The sequence below is a fragment of the Calonectris borealis genome, chromosome 16 (genome assembly GCF_964195595.1).
Source record: "Calonectris borealis chromosome 16, bCalBor7.hap1.2, whole genome shotgun sequence".
NCBI classification, from domain to species: Eukaryota; Metazoa; Chordata; class Aves; order Procellariiformes; family Procellariidae; genus Calonectris; species Calonectris borealis.
The window spans coordinates 17998197-18012196 of NC_134327.1; the positions used below are offsets into that span (position 1 = coordinate 17998197).

A 14000-nucleotide genomic window follows, 5' to 3' on the forward strand; every position below is an offset into this window, starting at 1 on the left:
GCTTTTGGCAACAGATAGGAGAAGAATGGCTAGGGAAGAATGTAAGAATTAGGAAAGCACGTAGCAGCACGTCCCCAACCTCTAGTGATGTGCATATAGTTTGGAAACTTTCTGAGTCAGAGTGGGGTGGGTCTTTGGTATTTAATATTCACAGATGGATTTTTCTTCCACAATTTTATGCTTTCATTTTTTTAAACTTTTAGCACCTACAACATCCTGGCGCAAGGATTTCCACAGCTCCAGTACGCGCAGTGTGAAAAAATATCTCCTTTTTTTTTTCTTTTGCTTTGAGTTTGACATATGTATTGTCATATGTCCTTCCCTCCACCCCCAGCTCCTTCATGAACAGAGGCAGTGAACAATCATTCCTTCCTCATCCTTCTGATTCCACATTATTTTATACACATATATTCCATTTAATTGCCTCTTTTCCAAGCCAAATCTCTCCTCATAAAGAAGACATTGCAGATCTCTGATCATCTTTGTCTCTCTTGCCTAACTTTTTCTAGTTCAATTCTTTGCTTTCTGAAATGGGGGAAGAGCACTGCATGGAGTATTCAAAGTGCACAATACCAGGAATTTATGCAAGGACATAATCCTGTTACCTGTTTTGTTCCTCCTCTAAGAACTCCTAACGTTATTTACTTTTATGACTGAGTGCTATGCCAGCATTTCCATGTAAGTATTTATTACAATCCCAGGTCTCATTCATAACTTAACAATCACCTCTGCACTCATCACTGTATACACAAAATTAGGATTGTTCCTCCTTCTGCTCATCACTTTCTATTTCTCTGCACTGCATTACATCAGGTCAGTCACTCATATATAGAAGTTTCCACAGCACTCTGCAGTGAACTCCTATTTTTATTACCTTGAATAGCTGAGAATTGTCAGCAAACATAGTCATCGTTCGTCCTTTTCTCCAGACCGTGTATGAGTATGTTGAACAGCTGAAGCGTGGATCCCCACAGGATTCCTCTGGTGATCTCCCTTCACTGTGAAAACTGGCCATTTACTCCTATAAGCTTTTTAAGTTATGTGTCCATCTGGGGACCTCTCCTCTCATCCCATAGCTGCTTGCTTTATTTACAAGTCTTTCACAAGGGACCTTGCTGAATTCTTTTTGGAAATCCAAGCGGAATATATAAATCCAGTTCTTCTGTCCCAAGTTTGCTGCCTCCTCCAGAGAACTCCAAGAGATTTGTGAGACATGTCTTTCTCTGCATGGAGACACTTGGGAGTCCTAAGTCTTCAGTGTGTCACATTTACTCACGTGCTACTGACTTCATGCATTCCTAAAAGAACAAGACACTGATTCCTCCCACACCCCATGCTGTCTCCAAGTTTTCCCTGATAAGATTACAATGACTGGTGCACAGTGAGTTTTCGCAAGTGGTAGCATTGATGTACCCTGGGAATATTCAGCCATGAAATCCTGCCTGAAGCTGCACTGAGCAGCACAGGACAGCTGGGAGAGGTGGCCCCACTGCGGAGGTGTGTATCAGAGAGGTCAGAGGTGGTGCAAGGAGGGGAAGGCGAGCACTCTCATCCCATTTGCATGACAGTGCTCCTTCTCCAGGGGCACAGGAAAGCTCCCTGGCTCTGGGGTGCCAGTCCGCAGCTCTGCCATTGGCAATGGGCTGTACATCTGTGTCCACTCAGAGCTCTTAACGTGCCCTGCCACAGGGACTCCTAAAACCAGCTTCAAAACAAGGGGTTCGGTTCCACACTCAGAAGAGCGGCACAGGTGCAGCAGACAGCAGACTGAAAGAGCATGTGTAACTTGGGAGCCATTTGTCACTGACTTTGTTTAATTTCTTAGAGTGAAGAAGACAGAATAATATAGGATTCGTCACTTTAAATTCTATATAGTGACAAACCAGCAAGTGCATTTAACAACTGAAACATACTTTATAGACAGTAATGGATACTGTTAAAGTGTAACCTGGTATTTGGATTATCAAAGGCAGAGTCTATCAATTTTTGGTTTTGTATTAAAGTTGTTTTTTCCATCTGTTGAAAGTGGCTCTTTGCGATTTCACAGGGCATTACACTTTATGTGTCTCATTTGCTGCACCAAAAGGGATTTCATTCTGCTACATTAAAAAATACCTTGGGACACTGGCTAAGCTTTTAACTTTCCAGAACATGCTGTTCCATGTCTGTCTCCATCGCAGCAGTTACCTTCTTTGAATGTCTAATTTACATACATGTACGTATATAATGTAATTCACATGTCATATTGCCTCTGCCACAATGAGGATTCTGTCTATATCCCGTTGTGTCAAATCCATGGTCAGCAGCCCAGCTTCTACCATGCTTGTCTGGAAGGGATACACCTGATCTCTGAAGCATGGTTAGATCTGTATAAGTGCTTTTGCTTTCCTGTGCACTACACAGAGGTGGAGAAATGGGAAACTACATCAAAGTTCATTTTGCTGCAGATGTCATACGGGTGCATACTGCACACACTGATACACATGCATATGCTTTCACTCTCATGTTAATCTTACTTTTTTCTTTTCAGGTAAAGTACAGGTCATTCTAGATGAGTGTTACCATGCCAAAGCAGGATTACCTCTTAGTAGAGGATTATCCCAATTGTATCACCATGACTACCATCCATGACAAGTGCCATCACAAAACCCACTTCCGAAATGCATCATCTAGCCTTCCTTTAAAACCACAGCAACCAAACACCAGCAATTTTGCCTCAGTAGTAACCTGGTCTCCCATCTGTCCCAAGCTCTCAATGCCTCTAGCTCCCTGCACGCTTGCCCTTCCTGTTATTTCACTATATTGCATTGTCTCAGATCTTGCTGTGATTAGATGTGAAGAATCTTGCTACAGAGTAAATTTGGGGAAGGCTTAGTATATTGCTGAATCTAAGCTTCCTAGCTGGTCTTCCCCAGCTGCATTACTGCTTCACAAAGCCGTTAACGGGAACTGATGGTTTAGCTTGGTAGGTGGTTTGAACCTGCTGTGCAACTCTGCGAAAGCAGAGAAGGGGCTAGGTCCTTCACAGCTGTGCGATCTGGTGGACTACCTTTTTAGAGCACCACTACAGTCCACAGCTTCCAAACACAAGCTGTGCGTAAAGCATAGCTAGGTGTCTCATTGTGAAACGTAGCCCACTCCCACGATATCACATTCCTTTTAAAATCGTTATGGAGAGAATTTCCAGGGCAGAGGAAGCTGCACAGCATTTTCATGGTTTGTTACAACATGAAGGGATCCAGAGCGCATGCTGCTGCTCTTATCTTCAATGCAGTGACCCAGAAAGTTCTCTTCCCCAAGAGCTCCAGCCTGCTTGAACTAGAGTCGCGCACAAATAAACGGAGGATGTTCCTTCTCAGAATGTGGATGAAAACACGCCCTTTTCTATTAATTCTCCTCACCATGGCAAGTACCTGCTCATTTGCAGAGCACAAAGGGAGCATGACCTGACTTTGCAGGATGCCAAGCACTCCCGCCCTGGCCAGCCTCTGTGAATGCTCTGTAAAGAGCTTTGCTACCACCGGCACCATACAAGGTGGGTATACAGCTGCTCAAGAAAAGTCAAACCCAAAATTCTACTCTATATCAAGTGCAACAACTTGGAACTAGTCAGGAGGAGGCAGCAGAGCAGCAGGGGCTTCTGCCACTGCAGCAAGCATCCATCTACAATCTGCCTGTATGGAGAAAGAAAAAAACCTGTCCAGTCTGAGAAGAACAACAGAGAACAATGCTCAGAAGCAGCCCCTGTTTCCTGCTGGGCACACACAGAGCCATAACAGAACGGAGCTTCAGTTTTTCTACCACGATTCAAGCAGTGACACCAAGCTATATACAAAACAGAGAGATGCTTCACAGGCAAAACTGAGAAGTCCGAGCTTGATGTGTTTCTCTCCTGCGTGTTCTCACAACCTCCAATATTATTATAGTGACGCACAACCCAGAGAATATAATTGCTGTAGTGATTACTTACAGCCATTACATTAAGCTTTAAAATGCTCCTTTCAAATTGAACAATGTTTTTTCAAAGTCAACAGCTGGTTCACAGCTTGAAAGCAACAGTTAAGATAAATTAAATAAAAAGGGTAATAAAATCACAGACTAAATTTAATTTCTGAAGCACATGCAAACTCCAGCAAAGCCTTTAAAAATATCTTTTAAAAACATCCACAGAAACAAAAGTCAATACAACCAACAATTATACTGTGCTCATTAATAAGAATGTGATGTATGAACACAAATAACTGTGTACACTTCTAAATATACTTAAAACAGAGCACAAAAACAAATTCATGCAGCATTTATAGCCCTAGTCTGGGGGATAAATCAAACAGAAGTTTCAAATGAGATTTGTAAATCTTGGGAGGAAGAAAAAAAAATGTTTATATACACATTCTTCCTCTTAAGGTACATACATATATATAAAGTGTGGTAATGAAAATGACACTTCCCTACCCTTAGGATAAAAAGGTGATCTGGTGTGCGCTCAATATCAGTACAATCCCGGGAGCCTTTATCAGCTCTTGAAATGCACTACTGGAACAACAGGCAAGACTTACATTTCTAGAGTGTACGACTTCATTTAAATGCCAAGAGACTTTTTTCTGGCCTGATCTCCTGTTTGCCACTGGGAGAACATTATTCACAATTCAAATGGCCTCTGCTTGGCTAGCAATGAAATGCCAAAGCTACACATCCATTTAGATGAGGCAGAGAAATGTAAAGGAGCCATGCCCTGGCTTTCTTTCACACTTCTGTCAGAAAAGCTTTCCACCTACCGCATCGTTCCAAACAGGTCGACTAGCAAGCAAGCTGTCTCTTTGCCTCCATCCTTTATATTGTTGATCAGCTGTTCAGCATTTTACATCCTATCACACTTGAAAAAGAAAATGACGCAAGAATCAAGAATAAATATTCCACCTTCTTTATCACAACTTGGTTTTTTGCCATATCAGAAAGGCTGTTTCTCATCAATGCTCATTAGCAAGAAGAAATATCCCAAATGAATTTTCCTTGTAAATCTTTCCAATAGGCAGACAGATTTGGTGCCACAGTTTTACAACACACCTTTATGAGACAGGTATATTTCAACAGACAGGTATATTCTCTGGGTTACACACCATTTTCCTTCCTTCCTTGCTGTTCATCCCTTGCAAGCAGCAATAGGGACTATGACAGAAAGAAGAGATTAGCCAACCACTTGCTCTAGAAATCACTGGGACTATCTGCATAGTAAAAACTACACTAAGTACATATCCAAAAGAATGAGATGAACATGTAAAAGAGGATGTACCTCATTACTTTTAAGAAGCATCATCTCCGTGAAGGTGGATTACACCAAATATTTTCCTACACTTAGTGCACAAGCAAGATTTTGACAGGCACTCAGAACAAAAGGACGTGTTGGCATATATTCAGTATGTGGTTCACCTCATCTACATTTATCTACCGACAAGGCAAGAAGGTCATCTAAGCTAGTCTTTTAGCTTCCTTTTGTAGCCTGAGGAAAGAAACAGACACTCACAGAGAGCAATTTATTCTTGCTTGCCTACCCTAAGTATCCCATCTCAAGCTGGGATGGATCCGTCTCTCTCACACAACTCAAGAGAGCCCAGAGGATCGGCTTAGGCTGGACACCTAGTGAAATCTGGCCTAGTCTAAAATTAAATCTTCTACCTAGGGTCCAGCTGAGACAACAGAAAGAGTACCAACTGCTATAAAGATTTTTTTAAAGATTTGTTTCTTTTTTGTTGATTTTTTGTTTCTTTTAATGTTGAAGGAGCTGTCTGAACATGTTTGTAAATATGAAGGAGCTTCAAGTTTATATAAGCAAAAAAAAGAAGTAACTAATTTTAAAAATAGTCTAACTTACATAATTTCCATCCGGCAAAGGTAACTAAGGCTACATATGTAAGCAATACTAATACTGACTATGTCGCAGTTTCATCTCAGCACTGACACATATGTCCCAGATGGATGTTACATAATGTTTTTGGAAAAATAAGCATTTTCCAGTGATTTCTGAAAGTAGAACTGGGTGTGCTGTTATAGCCTGCTCCAGAAAGAACATTGTGTGTCCTATACACACTGCAGTGAAATGCATTCTAAAGTGTCATGCAAAATGTAACCTTATCTCGCTTGAAGTTATTCCATCTAGTAATAACAGAGAAATTATGACAATATGTTGTTCTACATGAAAGTACATGACAGTGCTATTTGTGAGACCTGGCAGCTGCCACTCTCGGCAGAGCAGATGGCAGTGATAAAAACACAATGCAGGGAACAGGTTGATAAAGACATATCCGTCATTACACTTCCACTCTACAATTACACTCAACTCCAAGATACAATCGAAATGCATGGCTGTTTCACTCTCGAGGAGGAAGACCTTGCTTATCTGAGGAAAATAACTGTGTAGCAATTAATTCTGTACATATAATTAATCATAATCATTCATCTCCTGTCCACAGGAGCAGAAAAAGCAGCCAGGAAAGACACCCAAAGTCTTTAAAGTCTTTTGTGTTCATACATTTGTTCTTGCAGAGGGAGAGACAACCATTCATCCCCTGTAATGAAAAATCAGAGTCAGCCATGGTAACAAACACTCTCATGGCAATCGTCAATTTACACTCCCATCTAAGGACCAGAGGGCATGTTACCTCCCATTTTCACTTTTTTTTTTACTTTTTTTAGGGGGGGGGGGGCAGGGGCGGGGGGAGGGCGGGCAGGCGGGCGTTAGTTCAGTATAATGCTTATGGAAGGTACCAGCCAACCACTCCTGGAAGCAGAAACAGTCTGCTTACCCCAAGGCACACACTGCAGGGCAGCAGCAGTACCAGCCTTTCCTCCCCTTTATCCCTGCCCCAGACAGAGAGGGCCATTGCTAACACTGACAGGTGCTTCTCTGCTGCAACGGCCAGTAAAGGCATCCACCACTTCCTGATGCAGATGGCTGGAGGGGAATTGATTGCTGTCATCTCATAGAAGCACCCCAATCATAAGCAGCAGCCACTACCAGCATGGAGCCAGTAACCCTGACTTGGCAGATCTTCAGGTGCCCTCAGCAGCACCGTGGCAGGACATCAGTCCTGCAGGGAGACCGTAAGAGCATCAACATCACACTAAACATCTTCCTCCCACATTGCAGAATGAAGAATCTACAGATGCCAGTTCCAACCGCTGGAAATACTGATTCAGAGAACAAGGATGCTAAACAATATTCATAGCCTGTTAACTCCATTAAGACACTTGGTTATAGTAAGGCTTTCTTTTTAAATGGGCAAACTAATAAAATCAACTAGAATTTTAAGTTCTAGCTGAAAATCTGTTAGCTTTTGTAACAGAGAATCTAGACCTGGGGCACAAACATAAAATCATATATAATGATTAGTTTAATATATGACCTCCAACCATGATACTTTTTTAATGTTGATTCCATCCTTGCTTGTTAAGTAATCAGAGTAATTAACCTTGCAGTACATGTGTACTAGTTTTGAAATGTCTGTAAAATAAACAATAAGAGTGTTTTTAGCACTTTATATGTTCTGACAAGACGTTACTGGAAACCACTTGTATTGTCCAAGAGAAACAAAAATTAATCTCTAACAACACAATAATTAATGATATCCAAGGTAAGACTAATGTACTGGTAATTAACATGATAAAATATAACATGGCTGATACACGACAAATAGATACAGCTAAATGCATATATAATTGAAATAGTTAGGAATAAAGATTAGCAGGTTTTAAACCTTTGTATAGTCAGAGAAAGAGCTGCTTTCCTAGGAAAACAGTGCTCATATCTGTCACTCATTTTGCTTCTACTAGAACAAAAGATAGTAAGCCTGATAATAACCTGTTAAGATATTCTACTTGCAATTCTTATATATAGAAGATTGGCTACACTATTACATTTAAATATTGTGTGGTTTACTGTGCAAACACACATTATATCCTGATACAACTTCAAAAATTTGAGTTAGTTTAGGAAACAAATAGTTAAAAAACTGGCATCTAACTAGTTCGTTTTATGTAACAGTATACAAGGCTAATAAAGAGAGTAGAGCTGACAAGAGATGGAACCCCAAAAGATGGTTATAAGATATAAATTATCAGAAGATACTATTCAGCTGCCCCATCTCACTCCTGCAGCACTCAGAACTTCGCACTTCCCATGGAAGGTGGCAACACTGATCTTAAATACAACTGCCTATACTAATACACGAAGGGAATTAATCCTATGATGGTTTGAGAAGTAGAGAAGTTAATTTATACCAGAAGCCTGACAGCCCCTAACTCCAACTCACAACTGCAATTATTATTCATTCTAAAAATATACCTGGCTGTTAAAAACATGGCTGCAAACCTTGGATCTCTGCAAGGTCCACCATACTCCCCATGCCCTGAACTAGATAGGCTTCATCTTGCAGGTTGTTTTTGAACTTTTATGCTTTCCACTTGCAAAGGCATCATGAAATTCTGGATCTATGCTCACCTGACACGATTACAGAGTCCTTTTCTTTAATAGCCCACTACAGTTACTGCTAGACTCTCTTTCCTTTGTACAAATAATTGGCCAAATAATACCATTTAGAGGCTAATGTATTTTAGGGTCCCACCTTTACATACCATTGTGACACAATTTATGCCAGCCTAATGGCAAGCTAGAGTGTAAGCTTAATAAGATGTATATAAAATTAATATTTCTGAAGATACAGGATTTATAAAATATTGTGACAGCCATCAAAATGTTATGAAAGTTTCAATGTAACTTCCATAGTTTCACCTTGGTTTATCTTCTTCTTTAAAAAATGGGAAGGATATATCAAGAATGTAAATTTTTCATTTGTTGTCATAAATTTGTTTTTATTTAAGAGCAACTGCAGTAACTCTGACAAGCACAATGTAAATTCCAGCTTAGGAAACCATCATCACCAAAAATCACAGTGGAAGGAAACGCTAATTCTCAGGACAGGCTTTCCCCATCAAGCTGCAACAGTCACTTCAGGGCTGGTGTCATCAACTGTCAGGATAAAGGCAGAAGTCCCACAGAAAGCATTTTCCGATGAGTCTTTTGCAAAGCACAGGTAATGACGAAACAGACCACCTCCCTTGGTAATTGCAGAGTGCTAGGCTGCCAAAAGGGACATGGAGTTCCTGAGGAGCTGAGGGGCAGCTGAAGTCTCCTGAGGAGATGGAAAACCTCTGATGCTGCTGTTGTGCTCCTGCAGTGATTGTCCAAGAAATTACTCAGTATAAGAACACACCTCAAAAGAACACCAGAAAGGACCTGAATCACAGCGCACCTGGGATTTGAGACAAGGAGGTCCAACAGCAGAGTTTCCTCACACTCGGATTCCTTTTTGCCCATTCTGCTAATATATCGGAGAGGCAACTGACGGAAGCCACCAGAGAGAGCTGCCATGCTTTGCACGCTATTGCTCACGCTGGCCAAGCACAGCAGAAGTGCTAGAATTAGACCCAGGATGCTCTCCAGAAGCTCCCTTGCATGGCTGTATGTGACGCAGTGGTGGAGAGGGTTTCATCTTTAATAAAAATTCCAGACAAAGTCAACCCATCTGACACAATTTTGCCCATCAGCAGCGCAAGTAATTTACAAGTCCCTACTTGGGTTTGTATATTTGGGGCATCTGTTTAGTTTTTATTACTTCTGGCCTTGGCTCCCACACTCCTTCACATATCAAATAACTGCTTTCCCTATTTGCTAATTCCAACAGCTGGTTATTACTCACCAGACTCCTGCTATACTCGCCTGGGGAAGAATCATAAATAAATTGTACAAGCAAGCAGATGCTGTCATTTTAAAAATCGATCCACCTAGTAAAAATGTCCTACTTAGGACTCAAGTGGTGAATCACTAAGCATGTGTTTTGATGTCACTTTTAATAAAATCCAAAAACAATCGCAGGACTTTGTTCATTAATTCAAATTAGTAAATGAAGAAATAGTGTTATAAAAGAGAATATTACTACAAATAAATAATTAACTTCTGAACAGGACAGACACCTGCTCTTTCCAATGAAGACAAAGGCAAGATAAAATACAGTGCATTTTTTTTTATATTTGGTATAATTAATCACTTTTCCACCAGTGGCAGACAAGGTAACATCAAGTAACCGTGGGTCCTGAAATCTATGACTGTAAACAGAAGAGAGAAATACATATGGTTTATCAGACTTTATTATCTCTCTTAATTGCGGGCCTGTTTGTTTTTTTTTTAAACAAGTAATTTCTTTCTGAATGTCAGTGTTAGGAGAAAGTGAGCTGCCTGGAGCATATTTAAAAAATACACAGAACACAAAAGAGAACAAAAAGTGCTTTGCAGACTATACCGCAGGAAGCAGCAGAGAAAAGACCTTGGTACCAACTTTTCCTCCATGTTTTAAAAGGGACATCTTTCTGCAAGGTTAGGCAGTTTGGCTGCCAGAATCTTTTAAAAATTCACTTCTGATGAAAGCAGCACAAGTTTCGGTATGGTGGCATAATCCACAGGGAAATGACTCTTTTTCAGATCAATTTCTGCAGGTTACACAGATCATAGAATCATAGAATCATTAAGGTTGGAAAAGACCTCTAAGATCATCGAGTCCAACCGTCAACCCAATGCTACCATGCCCACTAAACCATGTCCCTAAGGGCCTCATCTACACGTCTTTTAAATACTTCCAGGGTTGGTGACTCAACCACTTCCCTGGGCAGCCTGTTCCTGAAACTTCACTCTTTCAGTAAAGAAGTTGTCCAATCTAAACCTCTCTTGGCGCAACTTGAGGCCATTTCCTCTCGTCCTGTCACTTGTTACTTGGCAGAAGAGACCGACCCCCACCTCGCTACAACCTCCCTTCAGGTAGTTGTAGAGCGCGATGAGGTCTTCCCTCAGCCTCCTCTTCTCCAGACTAAACAACCCCAGTTCCCTCAGCCGCTCCTCATAAGGCTTGTGCTCCAGGCCCTTCACCAGCTTTGTTGTCCTTCTCTGGACACGTTCAATGTCCTTCTTGTAGTGAGGGGCCCAAAACTGAACACAGTGTTCGAGGTGCAGCCTCACCAGTGCCGAGTACAGGGGCACGATCACCTCCCTGCTCCTGCTGGCCACACCAGTTCTGATACAGGCCAGGATGCCGTTGGCCTTCTTGGCCACCTGAGCACACTGCCGGCTCATGTTCAGCCGGCTGTCAACCAGCACCCCCAAGTCCTTTTCCTCCAGGCAGCTTTCCAGCCACTCTTCCCCAAGCCTGTAGCATTGCATGGGGTTGTTGTGGCCGAAGTGCAGGACCCGGCACAATATGACGATTTATTATTTATTTATGACATCACACAGATGACAATAATCTTTGTTCACTGGCAGCAGGAATTAAATTACCTCTTGTTGACTTAGAAGGGAAATGTCTAGCACTGAAGTCACCCACTTCCTTGGTCAGACAGCTCACAACAAAAAATATCTGCATTAGTTTACAGACGTTTCAAAACTAGTACGCACGTGCTGCAAGCTTAATTACTCTGATAGCAAAATTTCCCAATTCAGCTTTTGCAAATCTGTTGGTTTTTTCCCAATAAAGACAATTTCAACCAAATTGCTAAGATGCAGTATGATATTATGAAATTTTAGTGGATTTTCCTCCTAGACTAAAGGCCAAACACACTACAACAAGACTTAATACACACCTGAAAACCTATCTTTATTAGCTTAGCAGATATACAGCTCAGTCCTTTCAAGACCATTGATGCTGTATCAGCATTCAAACCATTGTACCAAAATACGACTGACTAGAAATAATTGCCTTCCAGTGTACGCTCAAAGAGAAACAGTGAACCTCCCTGAATACCCAAAAACTAAACTCTATTTCTTGGTTCTTCACCTACAGTAAAACTGATAAAGCTTATCATGGCCTTAATGCCCCACCATTGCGCTAGAGATTACGTGTTCAGAACTTGGTGTTATTTAAAATACCAGAAAGAAAATCCAAATCTTCAAAATGTGATTTGTGAAAAAATTCCTAATATTTAAACTAGGAAAACTATGGTTTGGCAAGAAGTGTATTAACCAACTTAAAGAGGAATAAAAGTTAATATAAATGGCAATAAAAATTGGACAGTCCATAAGCATAAGACTAGCAACCCTTCCTAGCATCATAAATTACAAGTGTTGAACACAAGGTCTAACAAGAAGCTTTCCTTGCCAGTTAAATACTTTCTCCTATAGCAGCATATATTAACATTTAGCAATCAAGGAGGAGAAACTTCTAGATGAGGGTGCTAAAATCACACAGTCACAGGAGGAATTTAAGGTGCCAAGAGAAAGGCAGTTAGAAGACAGAGAATAGATGGGCCAGCATGACAAGCCAATGCAGCAAGTCTAAAGTGTGACAGAAGAAGAGGAAGTCATTCAAACAAGACAGCTGGGGAACGGGGTAGAGGAGAGCCACAAGCAGCAGCAGCAATAGGAGGACTCAAACCAACTCTTTTTTTTTGAAAGCACTAGTGACCGAGCATGGCAGAAAGAACGACGAGTGTTCTCTCAGTACGAAAGGTGATGATTTTAACTTTTTCTGTAAATGTGAGATTTTGCATCAAGTCTGAAGATTTCAACCCCAGACAAGCAACACTTTTAAAATTTATCATGAGTTACAAATTCCTCATTTCTTGTTATGTTGCTTTAGATTTTGGTTCGTGATGTTAAGACATTCCTCAGAGTTGCTGAATTTTAAGTAAAATAATATTTTCTTTGTAGTCAAGTATTAAGTCCTGAGAACACATTCAGGGCACATTATCAAAGCAAGTTGGTGCCATGCAAAGTGTGTTAGAAGATTGAGGTGCCATGCAAAGTGTGTTAGAAGATTGAGGTGCATATTCCATATAGAAAGCACGGCTTAAGCACAGATTAAAAGCATGCAGCATAAACTACCAAAAGGACATTGCCTCTCAGCAGCGTTCACCCCGACGCTTCTAGGCTCCTCTCATGTTACTCAGATCAGCACGCAAGGTCCCAGATAGGCTTTCTTTCTAATATTTAAGATCAACATTGATTAGAGTATCTCCCAGTCTTCCAGGAGTCATCTACTTGTTAATAGCTGTCCCACTTCTGGAACAGAGAGATTCCTGAAGTGAAACAGCTATCTTCCTCATACCGTCACTGTATGGTTAACATGTAAGCTACAGTAGAAAGAAAACTAGATTGGATTTATACGTTCCCCTTCAATGCAGCCAGCTACATCAATCATACAATTACTAAATTCCAATAGACTTGCTGGTCAAGAGCCGAAATGACAGTTTCGAGACAGAGTTTTGGTGATATTTCACTGCTTATGGAGACCCGGGCTACAGTTTCACAGAGCCTTTAACCCAGCAAAAAAACTGCAGTGCCACCGAAAGGAATGGCTCCACTTTCTTCACCCACTTAAAGCCCCTATCGCTCCCTTCTTTACATCTGTAAAAGCATACAGTTACGTGATGAACTGATCATGAGACTGATCTGGGCTAAAACTAACCTAAGAAAACGAGTATCTTTTAATCTAGAAGAGGTTTCCATTCCCGCTCGTTCCGGGGCTGCATGAACACTCGCAGCAGTGTAAGGGCACAAACCAAGGGCAGGCGGCCGCGCAGGAGCGGGACTGCTCCTTCCGCCAGCGGCACCCCGGAGCGCCGGCTCAGAGCAGCCGAGGAACTCTCAATTACGAAAACGCATTCGAAAAATACCATGAAGAGGCGTGCAAAGAACAGCCTGCATCTGCCCCCGCATCAGCTGCCGGCGGCAACCGAGGAGGTGCGGCGAGGAGGAGGTAACTACACCTGACGCCCGCACGCCCCCGCTAGCCGGCTGCTGGCCCCTCTGCCGGGCAGCCAGGACCCCCCAGGGGCCCCGCCGCGGCAGCGGCCGAAGCCAGCGGCCGCCTCGCCGGGCCCACCCGCAGCGGACGAGGACGGGCGGCGGGGGCTCCACGGGCTGCGCGGGGCTCGCCGCGGCGGCACTCTGCCGTGGTTCCCGT

At 42.0% G+C, this 14000-nt stretch overlaps 1 long non-coding RNA gene across 1 annotated transcript in view; it reads right to left on the minus strand.

The window, feature by feature from the left end:
• LOC142089314 (uncharacterized) overlaps positions 1-14000 on the minus strand; it is a 41953-nt gene that overhangs the window by 27210 nt on the left and 743 nt on the right. The gene's annotated exons all lie outside the window — the stretch shown is intronic.